General features: G+C 38.9%; 1 long non-coding RNA gene across 2 annotated transcripts; it reads left to right on the forward strand.

The window, feature by feature from the left end:
- The first annotated feature begins 15051 nt into the window (after positions 1 to 15051).
- On the forward strand, positions 15052 to 15788 carry LOC134201046 (uncharacterized). 2 transcript variants are annotated; one of them, XR_009976196.1, is made up of 2 exons: positions 15052 to 15252; positions 15584 to 15788. It is a non-coding gene; the product is annotated as an uncharacterized LOC134201046 (long non-coding RNA). The 2 variants fall into 2 exon arrangements; XR_009976195.1 differs by having other exon boundaries at positions 15052 to 15194.
- Positions 15789 to 17172: the final 1384 nt, after the last annotated feature.

Consider the following 17172-nt stretch of genomic DNA (forward strand, 5'->3'; position numbering starts at 1 on the left):
TCGACTAACGCGTCAAGCCGCCTGCCATTCGGGGTTGTGGTGTGTGAGTTCCACCTAATGTGTTTACAATTTAGGTCGCCCGCCAGAATGACAGAGCTCCCCATGCCGAGCAGCGCCTCGATATCACTGCTTAGAACGATCTTATCCGGTGGAAGATAAACGGACGCGATAACGATCGGCGCGTGTCCCGTCAGTGAGATTCGGCACACTGATGCTTCGATATTAGCGAGCGCGGGAGGATCGAGTGGGACGCAATACAGGGCTCTTCTATAGTAAATGACGGTACCACCACCACGAGCAGAGAGCCTGTCGTTCCTGACCATGTTATAGTTCGCGATTTTAGGGTCACGGCGCGCGGGCTTAAGTAGGGTCTCCTGCACTAAAAAGATATCAATTTGATGGTCACGCAAAAAGTCAGAAACCTGATCACGCTGATTTGCGAGACCGTAAGCGTTAAAAAATCCTATCGTTACGGATAGGGGCTTTATTCTACTTATATACGCCATTGATTACCGGCGGAGTGAGGGGAGGACGTACGTATTTAATGACGCGTATACGTCGGCGTATTCTTGCACAACGGCGATAAAGTGTTGTGCAGTGGAGGCAGAGCGAATGGCGTCGCCCAAAGCGTTAACGCGCTCAAAGTTGATCGACTGAAAGAAGTCGATCGCTAAAGCGAGATTGTCGGACGCGGTCGGAGGGCAAGTCGCGGGAGAGGGACGAGTCGCGGGGGCGGGACGAATCGCGGAGGAGGGAGTTGTAGCCGTGTTCGTGTACGACAGCGGTTTTGCCCAGGCCGAGACACTGGGCACCGCCGCCGGAACGAACGCTGGCTTAGCCTGCGACACAGAGGGTGCCGAGGCTTTGATGTCTGGGCCGGAAGCTCGGAGGCGGTTTTGGCGGGCGACGCGGCGATTTATTTTCGGGGCTCGGGGGCATCCGCGGTAATTTGCGGGGTGACCCTGTGTTCGACACAGGACGCAGCTAGGCGGTTCTGTCGCGGTTTTTTGATCGCGAGTGCATAGGGCCGTGGCGTGATCGCCTAAGCACTTGACGCATCGGGGGCGCGCGTGACAGTTACGGGAAGAATGCCCGTATAATTGGCAGTTATGGCACTGGCTAGGTGTGCCTTTCTTGTGTGGGGTTTCGACTGCGATTCCGGAAAGGCTACAGACCGTTCGGATGTTGAATATTTGCTTACCCTCGGGGGTAGGCTGGAGGGCGACGAGAACCATATTATATGGCTCCCTTCCGCGGCCTGTGTGCATGCGGTGTACGGAGTTAACCGGTAGGCCTTGTTCGAGAAGGTCGGCCTTGACGAGCTCGGCATCCAACTCTTTAGGGATGCCACGTATAACGGCACGGAGTTCGCGCTCCTCCTGGAGCGTATATGTGTGGAAACTTATACGCTCCTTACGGAGGTAAGAAGAGAGGGCCCTATGGTCGTCGGATGTTCGAACCTTAATTTGAATGCCGTTCGCGAGGTTACGGGCATTCGTAAAATTGATATTTTTGGCCTTAAGGGCCAGGGAAACTCGTTCCCAAGCTGCCTTCTCTTGAAGGATTACCGGGGGAGGAGTCTGGGCTTTATTTTGTGCCACCGGACGCGGCGACGGAGTGGCACGGGCTGGAGGCGCAACGGGAGTCTGAGGGCGGGGGCGCGACGCGTTCGTGGCTTTGCTAATTTTAGCGGCCGCGGGAGCTCGAGACTCCGCGGCACGCTTCTTACCCTTTTGCACCAGGGTGAATCCATCCGTCGATGAGGCGGGAGCGAGGTCGACCTCCATCTCCGAGTCAGAGTCGGAGGACGAGGACGAGGAGGCGGGCGCAGGTGACCTACGAGTAGGTGTTTTGGACGGCGCGACGGAGGCCGCGGATGATCGCGCTGCTGGAACGGTGATCACGGCGGACGACGCAGCAGTTTTACTCGCCAGTATAGGCGACGCGGGAACGGCAGGCACGACGGAGGCTGCGGTGCTCGATGCAGAAGCTTTGCACGCAGGTACAGGCGACGCAGGAGCAGCGAGCTCGGTGGAGTCCACGAGAGGGCTCGCAGTGTGATCGGCCTTGAAGGCCTGAAACTCGGAAGTGAGCTTTGGGTAGCGAAGCCGGCGAAATTCCGCAAATACAGCGTCCATGATGTCTACGTGCCCAGGTGGGGCTACCCTGGGTCTTAGAAAACACTCGCCTTGCGGCGAGGCCCCAACTTCTCGGACCTGAGCGGTTCTATTGAACACAGGTGGCGATGCGGCACGATTACTGCAGGACAAAGAAAAATCACAAAAAAACGGAAATAACAAAAAGAAACAAAACAATTAAACACTTCCAGGAAGACAGTTTGTCGGCAGATGTACCACGAACACAGAAATAACAAAAGGAAACAAAACAAATAAAAACTTCCAGGAAGAGCACTTAGTCGGCAGATGTACCACGAACACAGGCCGCGCGAACAATGGCCGGGCTAACAAAAGCCGGGCGAACAAAGGCCGGGCGATCGAGTGGTCGATGAGCACGTCCGCGCGTGACGGGTGCCTCTATCGGAATGACATATGATGCATGTGACTAAGAGATGTATGGAAATGGTAGTGCAATGTAGAGGGGGAAGAGGTCGACCGAAGAAGACATGAATGGAGTGTTTGAATGACGATATGATAGAGAGAGGAGTGAATGTTCAGATGACGGCTGAAAGAAGAGAATGGAAGAGAAAGATTAGCTGTGCCGGCCCCACCTAGTCGGGTAAGGTGGAGAAAAAGAAGAAGAGTTTGTCCTATTGCTCAGATGATAGGGTATATGAATCCTGTAGTCTGGAACCTCCATTACATGCATTTAACGGTAGGCAGCGGCTTCGTTAATTCGGCTTGACTTTACCCCTGGCATTGCTGACATCCATGAGCGATGGTAACCACTCACCATCGAGTGGGCTATACGTTCGTCTGCTTATATGGGAAATAAAAAAAAAAAAAAAAAAAGTACATGCCTACACCGTCATTTACAATAGCTTTATTTCCCTTACCTAATCGTTGGCAGTCTACGGGGTATTCAAATTACGTGCGGACGATTAGGTGAGTTCACGCTCTCAATCTGAAAGAATTGCTAGCTCTAGCTCTAGGCAAGAGTAGTGCTACGAAGAATCTACCACCCGATCGGAATCATTAACCCACAGACACAGCCCACTGAGTTTCTTGCCGGATCTTCTCAGTGCGTCGCGTTTCCGATCCGATGGTAGATTCTGCGAAGCACTGCTCCTGCTAGGGCCAGTGTTAGCAACACACCCGGTTTGAGCCCCGTGAGCTAACCTACACGTCAAGGAGAAGCTGATATAGCCTCTCAAGGCTATCAGCATAGGTAGGGGAAAAAAACGCAATCGTGACCCACTGAGAAGATCCAGCAAAGACATCTAAAATAACCCGAAAGGAATTTCACTTTTTACTAAAACGACAGAGCAGTGTTAAAGAGGACGGCTGTAAATCTTAAAGGATTCGGGAAGCTGCGTTGGTTTGATACACAATGCTTACAGAGTCAAGCACAAAGAAAGTCTCTAAAGTGATTGACTGCTTCCTTTCTTTGTATATAATATCAACACGTTTTAGTATAATAATGTTACAATGCTTGTAAATTTATGACATCAAATTAAATTATCAAAAGATTTTGATTAAGCTATGAGAAGCTCTAAAAAACATTGAAAATTGATACTTTGTAACAAAACTCCAACAAATCTGTAATCTAATAATAAAATAATATAATAGCTTTAAAGTAATTTTTATTAGTATTCGGATAAAATTATCAATAATTAATTGTTTAATTTATAAAAAAAACTAGTATTGTGAGCCCCGTGTGGGCACGTTATCGCCAGTGCCTAATGTTTCATTCTGATCTGAATATAGAAAAGTTATCGTTACAGTAAAATTGAGATGTACCTATATACATAAAACAAGTTATTCCTACGAAAGGGAATAAGTCTGTATAAGACAATATTCGTTTTACTTAAGCATTTAACTTTAAATTTTCAGCAGTAACATTTTCCACTGCAGAAAAATTTTGAAACTCAAGATAAAACACAAGACTAAGCAAAATACTGAGATACTGTACAAAAATCAACGTAACGAAACGGAGCGAGTCTATCTAAAACAAATAAGGTCCACGATAGATAGCATTAGAGGAACGGGTAAGGGGACAAAATAACATGAAATCGTTTATTCGAAATTGAAATAAATCGCTTTTACTCGATCCATCTTATTTATCTACGTCGAACGTACGTGAGCTGTTGACATCTGTATTATAAACGCATACATAATAGGTATGCAACGAAATGAAGACTAAACTAGACTAGTGAGGCTAAATGTAAATTTAAGGCTTTTTTGTGAATTATTTTTTTATTTGGTGACCCGATTGAGTTTTTGATGGGTGAACGAACTAGAGAGAATGGGGAAGAAAGGGGTTTGCTAATAATTCCCAGAGGGGTTCAGTACGAGGCAACACCTCAAAAACAGCTGCTTCGGGAGTGCTAGTGGTTATGATGGAAAGTCAAGTTCTCAGTTAAGTAGTTACCTCCAATTTAGTTATTCCTTCAACTTTGAAACCCATAGTCTAAGATATAATATTTATTTAAAATTTTGCTAGTTTTAAGATTTAAACTTCGGCATATTGGTATTACACGATATGAGCATTCTCTAGGTTAGTGGTTCTCAAATTTTTACTTTTTAATGATTGAGTGTTTACTGGTGGCTCAGAGGCCTTTCCAGTTTCACAAGAACAGGTGGGCGAGTAAGGGCTCAGCTAGAAGGGTAAATTTTTACTCAGCGACGCACTGCTCTTTTATAAATTCCGACATGCTTAAATGAAAATTTTTTTATTGTGTAGTGAAGTTAAGTAGTGGCACATTAATTGAATTATACATGATTAATCTAGTAAACGTAATCGTACAGTTAACATCCATTAAGCAGGTGGATATTTACCCCATATTTACTCCAGAGATGTAACTCTTTCCGTCATAGTAGACAAAAATATGGTGTTCTAAATGTCGCGACACACTAGACAGGGTCTTCCGACAATTCAGTCAGCGACACGGTGGTTGACAGACGTTGCTCTAAGCAACCAAAACGCATGATGAATCCCGTACTTATGTTTCATGATGATCTTGGTTTTAAAATCATAATTAGTAATATTGTGGGCTTATTATATTCCATGCAGGCGGCTATTTTAAATTTATCACTTATATGTTATATTACAAAGTCCATTTTCAAACCGAACACAAATCAGAATCGAGAGTCAAGAGTTCACAGCGTGTTTAAAAAAAAAGTACATTATTGATTGCGAGCTGCCCATAAAATATGCGATTATTTAAATTTAATAAATTAATTCGATTGTAAACCATTAAAATTATAGTGTTTCTATCTCGTTTTGTGACACTACTGTTTGAAATTTAAATTCGTAATGTTTTATGTATGTTTTATTTTTCGATGAGAATGTTAAATGCCTAAGTTTGTGTAATTTATTGCTCTATACGCCAAAAATGCTCACAGCCAACCTGGTATTAACAGGTTACAAGAGCCCATGATACCACAGCATAACTGCTACCACCTTAAACATCAGGCTTAAGATTAATTAGCATTACGGTTGTCTCACTTTTCAAACTGGGACAGAAGACCGCTTTGAGGCTTTGAACATTACCCGACGTGTTAAGGCTTAGGTCTAAAGTAATTTACGACCGGTAGAGGTTAAGCTATTCCTATGACATTACTGGTATCCATAGCCAGCGATAGTCACTTGCTATCAGATCAACCGTCTGATCGTCTTCTAGAGCAATGAAAAGATAAGATCTTGACTAGTGACAAAAACAGTTTATCTAAAGTTTTCACCTATCGATTTTCATTAAATAACGTAACGAAATTCAAATTTAATTATTCACTCACGATTTATCGTAGGCATGTGAAACGTATCGGAGCTTGTAATCTTTGCTTTGATCAAATTAACTTATGCAGTCGTTCCCCTCAGTTTATCTGAGGATAATGAGAGGTAATACGTAACCGGTAGGAAGTGCTACAGTACCGTTAGCATATAAATCGTTCTTAACATTATTATAGTTGATACTACAAAAAAAATGTTTTAATTAAATCTCTTATTTTATATTAGCTTGTGAACTTAACCTTTTCTATCGAAATCTTTAGTTTTTTTGTCGGACAGGTAGCCGAACCTCATGCATGAGGTTTTCATGCCTAGGTGGCGACAGGCAGCCATACAGCTCTAAGACTAAGAGTAAGCATAGGCTTTTGTCGAACTCGGCAAAAAGTTCGATGAGTATGGTTAACAAGGTGAAAGCTAAACCATACATCAACCCGTTAAGTTTCTCGCTAGTTTTTTTTTTTATTTATTTTTATTGCTTAGTTGGATGGACGATCTCACAGCGCACCTGGTGTTAAGTGGTTACTGGAGCCCATAGACATCTACAACGTAAATGCGCCACCCACCTCGAGATATAAGTTCTAAGGTCTCAGTATAGTTACAACGGCTACCCCACCCTTCGAACCGAAACGCATTACTGCTTCACGGCGGGAATAGGCGGGGTGGTGATACCTACCCGTGCGGACTCCCAAGAGGTCCTACCACCAGTGAACCAGCGGGTCGCGATTTCGATCCAGCAGTAAATGCGTTCGCGAAGCAGCTTCTCTTGAGCTGTTAGATCTCGCTCGGAGGTGCTCGGGCGGCTGTTCTGAAGAAACTTGAAAAACATCCGAATTATCAGTAATTCCTTTTTCCGATTTTTTTTTATAAAATCTGGTCTTTGAGATAATTTGCTACGTGGAAATAAATATAACGTAATAAAGTAAATATAACAGGCAATATGAGTTATTATTATCGAGAAATGATATTGTCATCAATTAGAATCCAATTACATCGGTGATTTTATGGTGTAATTATGCTAATAAGTTCTTTGATTACACGCGAAACCAATTTCACACGTGTGTTTATTTATAATGGTTTATGTCAATATTAAACGAAGTTGTATTTCATGTGTGGATTTAAATAACTAACAAACCGATTTATGCATTGAAGATGTGCTCACGGTATTTATTGTATAATTAAAGAAGTTAATTTAAGAATTGTTCCGTGGTGCATATACCATGGTATGTATTGTTAGTATCGTAACCTAGTCGTCTAATCTAGTCTAATACCGAATATGATTGCCCATTCGTCTTCATTAATCAAGACTCGATGCATCTCTTCTTACGTTTTAACTTGGTGTCGTAGTGATTTAGCGTGTGTGCAGTTAAATGTATTCAATGAAACTTTGACATTGTTGATCGGAAATAGATTCTTCAGACGTATTTTTATTATAATATCGAGTATGTTACCGTTAACAAACCTATTCTTATCTTGTACACTTTTGATATGCATCGCCACGATTTGTCAGCTATCAAATCGATCCGTATTTTTTTTATCATAATATTTTGATTAAAGCCTCCATCAATTTATCGGCAACACATAAAACAAATGGAGTAATAGTAAAAATATTAAGTGCTATTTGTTAACGTGATCCGAATTACGCACGCACCACCCACGTGTCAGAGCCGGCAGTCGAGCGCGATTTGTCAGTTGTCGTTGCAGTCCGCACGCGTGGCTGACTAATTGGCATTATAAATCGACACACACGATGCAATCAACGTACTGATGCGAGCGTTGAGTCGACAGTGGATTGCGCGCTTTATTTTAACCGTTTTACAGTGAAGAAGCTGAAATACAGTGGGTAGTCGGTCGACGATGTTACGTACATGCTTTTGCTGTCAACTAATTGTGTGCATGTTTAATAATACTAAACGGGCTGTGTCTATGAGTTAATTTACTCGCCGAGCGACGGGCTTGGCGAGGACGTTGGCCGATGCTTGAAGTACCTAAAAGTACCGTTAATGGATCGGGAGGATCTGTAATGACGTGCTTAGGGCGACGCCGAATGGTAAACAGTCTCAGCCCACTGAGTTTCTCGTTGGATCTTTTCAGTGGGTCACGTTTCCTATTCTGTTTTAGATTCTGCGAAGCACCGCTCTTGCTAGGGCCAGTGTTAGCAACACTACCGGTTTGAGCCTCGTGAGATCACTTACACGCTAGGGTGAAGCTGAAATAGCCTCTAAGGCTATCAGCATAGGTAGGAAAAAATAATAATAATAACAATACTAACTAAAAACCGGGAACAAATCATGTTAGATTACGCGCCCCTAAATTAGGATTACCTGTGTTATGTGTAGCAGTGACTATCAAAAACATACTTATATACGTTTAAAAATATACAAATATAGATTAAAAAAACACCCAAAGAATGAGCAAACAGACCAATTCATCACAACAAATGTTTGCCCGATGTGGGAATCGAACCCACGACCCTCGGTGTAACAGTCAGGGTTACTACTACTGCACTATTGAGTCAGTCAAATGTCAATGTTTAAAAGAAATAAACAAAATCTCACTATGGAATAGGGTTGAAACTTAGCAGTTGCATGTTCAGCTGAGTCAGTTATTGTTTGTTTCTACTTTTGCGATGCCATCGACGTAGCTATGAAAATGTTGACGTTAAAATATTGCGCAATTTCTTTTTACTTTTTATCGGCATTTCCGTTGAATTGGTAACCGTGTTCAGATATTTTGATTAAATTATTTAGCGTTTCAGTTCTTAACATTGTTACATTTAATGCATAATTCAAAGCGTACGACACCATTGACAGATAATTCGTCTTGAGTCAAGAGACAGCCGTCTTTATCTATATATTAATACGTGAAACAAAAATTTTGTATCTCTTTTTACGAAAATTGCGCGGACGGAGGAGTATGAAATTTTTTACACTTATAGAGAACATAGAGAAGAAGTGCACAATGCTTATATTTTTTTTAAATAATGCACAAAAGATACAATAAATCAATAAAGAAAACATTACACACACTACATACCATGTATTTGACGCACACACGCATGCATACTATTTATTGTCAAACTTTTATTCTTGACGTCTGTTGTCAAATTAAGAATAGAATATGGTTTGTCTTTGTTGATATTTTTTATAGTGTAGTCTTGGCGAAATTTGTGATTATAGAAGTATAAAATACAATCATAATAGTGTACAAACTTACAATTCCAATTAATTATAGTCGAATTTCGACTACTGCGGGGCCACTAGTTAATATTATTATCTCTCAGTGAGATCAACATATTGATTACAAAGCATGTATTTATTATTAAGTTTCCGATTCGCTTGCCGAAACTAATTCTAGGAACTGGAACTAATTCTAGGAACTGGAATTAGTTTCGAGGTCTCTCAAAACCAGACAGCTGCCGTCAGTAGTCCATCGCGTAACTCGATACGGTATTCTGTGATGCGACTATGTTTTGGCTCAAATCATATGTGCAAGTCTTTCTAAATAAATACCTCCATCGCACACTGAAAGAATTACATCGTAAAATAAAATATATTGTGTATTACTGGTGGACGTATTGTGAGCTCCCATGTGTAGCGCCAACATTCTGCTTATTCCTGCCCGAAGTAGCAATGCCTTAACGTCTGATGGGACAGTTTTTATATTATACAATTAAAAGGTAGTATACCTTATGTCTCAATGCAGGTGGAGGTTTTCATGTACTTAACTTAACACCAAATAGACCATGAACTCGTTCAATATTCGCCTACTCAATAAAAAAACAGGCAGCAAATATCACAGAGGATATGACTAAATTGAGATAGTTTCTCTTTACATCTGAAAAAGGGTATAAGAGTATTGTTTAGATCTACCGGAAGAAGTTGGCACACCAGTATTAATTAGAGAAATAGAGTCAAAACATCCGAGATGTATTCAATGGTATTCATCATGACTTTACTTAAATATATAAAGAGGTACAGACAAAAAGTGTAAGTGACATTATCTGCCTTTTTTATTCGTAAACCGTTTTTTTTTTTGGTTAGTAACTATTAAAGATTTAGTGGTATCAATAAAAATATATTTTGGAATCAATCTTTCCCACCAATAGAAGAGATAAAATGCAATAAATAAAACGAATCTTAATCTTGAGGTGTCACTGATTGTGGTCGAAGACTAGTTTCACTCCATAGTTAGCATTCGGCAGATGTACGGGGAGTTTTATTCATGAGTCGCGGCGGGATCTTCATTAATTTCCACACAGATTTAGTATGTTTCCGTCCCATCACGTTCTTAAGCAATTAAAGAGATAGCGTACATATAACGTGTCGGAAAAAAAGGGATAAACGATTGTCCATTAACAACACAAGGTGTTAATGCATCGATAACAGCAATAAACGAGAGCTCAGCGGATATTTTATCAAGTGCTAAATACATTGATTTCACGAAAACGTATCGATAACAGTTCGGTTAAGGTTTTAATTATACCGCATCCCTTAATTTTATTACTTTGTTTTGTGTTCATTTCATCAATTAATATTCAAATTTAATGGGGAAGTAAATCGATTTTTTAACGTAGTGCTTCATAAAAGTGTTTGATCGTTTGCTAGCTTTAGATTAAATTTTTACTCTTAATTTTAGGGCTGGTAATAATTTTGTTTTAGTTAGAGCTATGAAATGAAGGATAATAGCTTTTTTGGAAATTACAATAAAGAGTGTTGAGAACACTTGAAACCGTATAACGTATTTTATTTATCATTTGAGATCGATTTTCGATCGATTGGCAGTTACCGGGAAAGAATATCAAAGGTATTGCTCTACTTAATGTAGGATTGAATTCTTAGCCGAAATAGAATATTAGGAGATAGGTTATAGAAAATTAGGAGATAGGGCACAGAATATTTGGATATAGGACATAAAATATTAGGAGATAGGACATAACAATTTAAATTAGTGGGACAGAGTGGATGCTGTATGTACTTAAACTTAATGCTGAGTATACATGCTCACGATGGACCATATCGAAAGAACGAACGACGTACGTCGCAAACACTACACTACAACAAGAGATAGTCCAGCCCATCGACGTAACAAATTAGCATTCAATTAAAAAACTGAAAATTTTGTAGTTCATTATTTTTTCACATAATAGAATGCATCGCGTAAGCTGCGCGGAGGGAATGCAAGGAGAAAGCATCAGTAGGAAATGCGGCTGCTATTAATGAATTATAAGAAACTCGAGAATTATCATATTATTATTACAGATCTACTGAGTAATAAGATTCTTATTTTATACTATATTTATTATAATCTTATTAAATATACTTATAATAATAATAAAAACGATTAAAATTCATTTTTTTTTAAACACAAAAAAAAAATGTTCGTCATGAATGTACTAGTAATATATGCATATCAACTGTTATATTCGATCATTCATCTCTAAACTACAAAGTATTTCGGTTTTCAAAACAAGTTAAGTCACACATAACAGCATATAGATTTATCGCAAGTGTGCGGGCGTACTATGATCGAACGAGTCACAAAGGCATATATTTATCTTTCATTAATAAAGCCATCATGTTGAAAATGTTATCTGGATTCTGATGTAAAATTTATTAGTTGCATGCAGACATCGGACAGTGCTATCTTTGATTACAAACAACGGAAAAAAGGAAAAACGTCTTCAGCTTTTTCGTAGACACGACTAAAATGTTCAAAATGTGAATATTTATAAATTTGAATGTCATGTGTTTATTGAATGCGAAATAAAGAAATTAATTTGTTTCAAAAATTGTCAAAGTTGAGAAAACCTCTGGAAACTAACAACAATTTATTTAATAAAAAATTTTACAAATATTTTGAGTACGAAGGAAGTATTATGAAATATTATTAAAATAAATTAAAACAATTCGCACGGATTAAATTTGTCTATTTAAAAGAAATAAAAAACAGATAAACTATTTTTTTTTTAATTTATTACTTTAGGGTATGTAGTAATTTCTTACAAATAACATTATTGTATTAAAGGCAACGGATCTTTTAGTCTTTGACCAAAATTGCAACGTGACTTATTCCGTCTAGCCGTGATTAAACCTGGGACAACAATAAACACTGCTATCTGTCTGCCCGTTTATGAACTCTGTGATTCAGCACGTAAAATTATTCTATTTGAAAACATTCTTTTTTTTTTGCCCTCCGAATTCTGGTGCTGATCGTGGGCTCAAGAGTGGTATTTAGGGCCTACCCAAACAAACGACGCGGGCTCAAGGGTGGTATTTAGGACCTACCCAAACAAACGACTCCCCGGCATTCTCGCTCAAGCGCTAATCCCACCGAGATCAGAACCCGGGCGTGGTTAGGGGGTAATTGCAGTCAACACTGCAAGCGGACGCGCGGCTGACTCCAAGGACGACTGGCCGACGGAGCCTTCTAGTCGAAACGAAGGCTCTGGAACGTCAGTCTCGTGTACAAAGGTAACCTGCTGGGTTAGAACCAGCCTATCGAGTCCGGGCGCAATACATCGTCCACCGATCGTTCTTATGATGTCACTTCTGAGAGGTGTGCTAGAGTGCTCGTAGCACGTCGAGAGCTTCGCCCGTAGCTCGACCCCCTTAGGTCGCCTTGTTCCTTGATCGGTGAAGGCAGACAGCTGCCTCCACACAGTGACAGGACTCGGGTGGTACGCTTGTTTTGTCTCTGCAAGCCCCCGATTCGACAGCGATGGATAGGAGCAGAGAAGAGAGGTGCTCGCTCGTTCCGCTGCTTTCTTCTGCGAAATGGTGGAACTCGCACAGGTCAAGCATCGCCTTCCAGGATGCGTTGCTACTAAGCATCGTAGCCACGCCGGTGTGTAGCGATAAGTCCTCTCCTACGACAGCGACGAGGGCGGCGCGCTGCTCCTAAGATAATATAATAATATGATCATATTTTCAATTTAGTCCAGTTTTTATCCATTTGAATTCAAAATAAAGTATTACAGTGGAAATACCAACGGAACGAACATTTACGAGCCCCTTGTAAATATACAAAAAAAAGGGGTAATACAATCCGATGGCAGTATTCCGTTATGTGGTAACCGCTCGTGCATGTCGTTTCTTTGGCGACTGAAATATTCTGAACACACTTCGTGAAAACCAATTGGGAATGCTGTTTGTGTTTAAAAAGAGATTTTTTTTGCCATTTCACTATAGTGTGGCAGTTTTTACCACCTGTGAGATGCCTTTTTGACCAGACGTCACATTAAGTAAGGTACCGTATATTGGTGATGATGAAAGATGATGATGATGCACTCTATGGCGCTTTCGGAAAAGGTGACTTTGGGACAACAAGTAAACAGGAATGTTTGTGAAACTGATAAATATGTAAATAACAGTAATGGTAGGTATAATATAAAAAAAGATGTGTGGTGTCGTGGGACACCGGATAGGAACGAAGTATTAATTAATATTAATATTAATTTTAAGTTCTATTCGAGGTATAAAAAAATATTTTTTCGGGTATACATTTTTTATTATGATTTTTTAACTGATAAAAAAAATCTACTTTACAAAGTTATGAACTTTATTTTATTCACACCGATTTATGAAAGATATATAATAAAAAAATATGCTATTTTTTGTACGTTATTACAAAGTTAAGTCGTACACTGTGTGCATTACTAATAAAAATCTTACGTTACGGACGTTTTTTCCCGGTCAGGTTACCCCTTCGCATCGTCCCATAAGGAACTTGGTCCAAAAAATGAATGAATGAACTTGTACAATGATGTAATTTGTTTACCGGTGTTGGTATTAACACTTTTGATATTATTTTGATATTCATTCTAATAATAGAATGTTTTGAGAAAAAAATATATGAAATTTGGACATAGAGTGTAGATGTAAAGAGTTTCTTCCGAAGCCTGAATATATATGGTTAACGCAATAAACTTTCATGGACGGGGTCTCGAGTAAAGGTTTTTACATCGTTCTAGAAACTTGCATATATTTTGAGACAAGCAAAGTGGGTTCGCGTGTACGAAGCACGTGACTCAATTCTGTGGAATCCTTCAACGTACGGTCGAAAGTTTTAGACGAAAAATACATATAAAGGTATAACTTTTTTTTTAAACATCACACCAAAACGAATCTTTTTTTGGTGTGAGATTGAAATAATATAAGAACACTAATTGAAATGAGTTATTTTATAATACAGTTTTGTTGATTGATACATATTTTTTGTACAGATTTAAAGAAAAATAAATACGTTGACAGTGTTTCAGTTTAATTGGCATAATTTCATGTAAAAATATTTCTTCTATACTTTTGGTGGTAGGACCTCTTGTGAGTCCGCGCGAGTAGGTACCACCACCCTGCCTATTTCTGCCGTGAAGAAGTAATGCGTTTCGGTTTGAAGTGTGGGACAACCTTTGTAACTATACTTGAGACCTTAGAACTTATATCTCAAGGTGGGTGGCGCATTTAGACAGACAAAAATTGTAAAAAATGCTATTTTGGTGTATGTACCGTAAATATATACATATGCATGTAGTAAAAAGCGGTTATTTCAATATTACAAACAGACACTCCAATTTTATTTATATGTATAGATACGTGATTTTGGCTTACATTTATTACAGATCTTTAATTAATTATTACTTTAAGAAACAAACCTTGATTAGTGACAGTATAGAAGAAAAAAGTTTATACTCCGAGCGGCTTCTAAGCTCTAAATCTTTTTAGTTCATTATCAAATCACTTTCAACGCGGTGCCAGTTAATTAGACTTTATCTACTCTTATCTCGATGTACGTCTGGCACCGCGCCCGTAATTTCGTATTTAGTAAATATTTTCCTTGACGAGTGGCTCTCGGTTAGATAAGCATCTATTTACATTTGTATGCCTGCGACCGGAATCACAGAGTCGGAATCTGCTGACACGTGTGATGGGATTAAGGCTTTATCTGTTCAATCGATTCACACTTTAGGGGCTAGTCTCGTGTTAGAAGGTTTCTGGATTCGCACGGTTAATAATTGATGTTTAATATAAATGTAGGATTGGTAAGAACGGAACGTATGAATAGAGTGCGGAACGGAGCGTTAAGATGTGAGTGAGAGAAAACGGAAAGAAAAAGAGAAGAGAATGTCAGACAGAATGACAGAGAATTGGAAGATGGCGAAGACGGTTGAAAAATGAGCAAGACGTATTATAAGTGTTAATTATTAATTATTGTTATAGTAGAAGGTTTTGGAACAGTGGAAGTTTTATTTTATGCGCTGCGATCCCTATTCTACATAAATGACTTCGATTATAAAAGTAAGCAATGGAATTATTGTCAGTGGTGTCAAGATGCCCATCTTGTGAGCCCGCACGGGTAGGTACCTTACTTATTTCTATCGTGAAGCAGTAATGCGTTTCAGTTTGAAGGGCGGGTCAGCCGTTGTACTGTAGAACTGATATCTCAAAGTTGGTGGCAGCATTTAGGTTGTTAAGGTCTATGGACACAGGTGACCACTTGGTAGCAGGTGGGTCGTAAGCTCGTTCACCAAACATAACAATAAAAAAAGGAATATTCTTGATATTTTTAACGGAACTTAAAGTGGATCAAATGACTGTAAAAACGTTTAGAAGCATAGCGAAAGTTCTATAATTTAAAATTGGTTATAGTTGTAGGAAGATTAAAATAATGACATTTCTATTTCTAGCAAACGTAGGAAATCTATGCCGTTTGAATAAAAAATTGAAATCGATCTAGCTTTTCAACAAAGTTCATTTAAAGTAATCTACAACGAACAAAAGTACGATATAAACTGCGAGCCGCCAGCGAAAACAATTTTAGTTTACTATTCTTATATCGTTCGATATTCTTAAAGTAATAATTAAAGACCTGTAATAAATGTAAGCCAAAATTACGTATATGGTATAAATTTATTGAAACTAGAGTGTGTCCTAAGAGCTGTGTTAAAATGATATGTTAGAAGCCTAAGTGTTTCTCAATTCGTGAATTATATAAGCAGGCTAAACAGTGAGACAAACACCGCCATTAGATTTTGATCTCATTTCATATTTTTGTATACGTTAAAGGAAAGTAATTAAAATCGAACGGGAGAAGAGTAAGTAGTACAAAAGAAACCAGCAACTTATTTATTTATTTATATGTTATTGTTTTTTGTATATTTCTTTGTTTATACGCGCGAATCTCCAAAATCACACAACGGATGTTCAGATAGTTTATACACAAATATTAATTGTAATATATTATAAGCTTTGTTTCTTTTAAATCAGATACTGCAAAAAATTTGTCGTTACTTTATTTTTTGGACTTATATACGGTTTTATGTTAGAAATTACATGGCAAATAATATTATTAATACATAAGTTGCTCTGTAGCTCTGTTGCTCACGACAAAACCACTGAAAAAATTTAGCAAAATTCCTTTGTTCTATCTTGTAACTTAATTTCAATTTATTTAAAGTACTTTCGATTTAGAAGCATATATCGTTTTTCGCATTAAAGGTGTAACAATTTCCAAAAATATTCGAAATTGAGTTAATATGCGAATCATTTGGTATCACCAGTATTTTTCTCATAAATTCTGTCAAAAGAGCGTAGTTTAGTTTTAGTTTTTTTTTAGTTACAAAATAAATACATAATTTTATCTTACTTTAAAAAACAGATAATGTAACTGGTAAAAACTAAAAACTAAAAAATTAATGTGGCAAAGATGATATTAATATTAAAAATATCATATGTTCAGCCTTTAAAAGACTCCTGCAAAATTTAGTAAGTTTTGAGATTATACAGTTTTTATGCGAGAAGACGATACGATTGGTAGAAAGTGCACGAGAAGAGCTGAAAACCGAACCCAGTGGCGCAAACCGGGACAGGCCTTTGTCCAGTGAAATTGGCTGATGATGATGTATAAGCTCAGTTATTATTACAATATTATTTCGATAGTTTTTCAGAATAGGGACCCATTGAAAGCGGTAGGCAATAATTTTTGGATTCGCGGGGCGGGTCGTGCGGCGGGCATATGAGGCCTTGTAATCGCCAGCATTGCTTTGTATCTGACATAACGACGAACAGCTAAGGAAAATCGCCAGCTGACTACCAAGTCGATGACCTCTGACGATTAGACGTCTAAGAAATGGCTCACGTTGACTTAGTTCAAAATTGTTTGTCGAGTGAGTTATTAACTGGGTTAAATGGAGTTTGCAACTATATTATCACCCAACTTAGTTGCTTAGTTAATAGCTGCAATTATTTGATAGAAATATGAAGAAAATACGTAAAA

This window comes from Bombyx mori, chromosome 23 (genome assembly GCF_030269925.1).
Source record: "Bombyx mori chromosome 23, ASM3026992v2".
Lineage (NCBI taxonomy): Eukaryota > Metazoa > Arthropoda > Insecta > Lepidoptera > Bombycidae > Bombyx > Bombyx mori.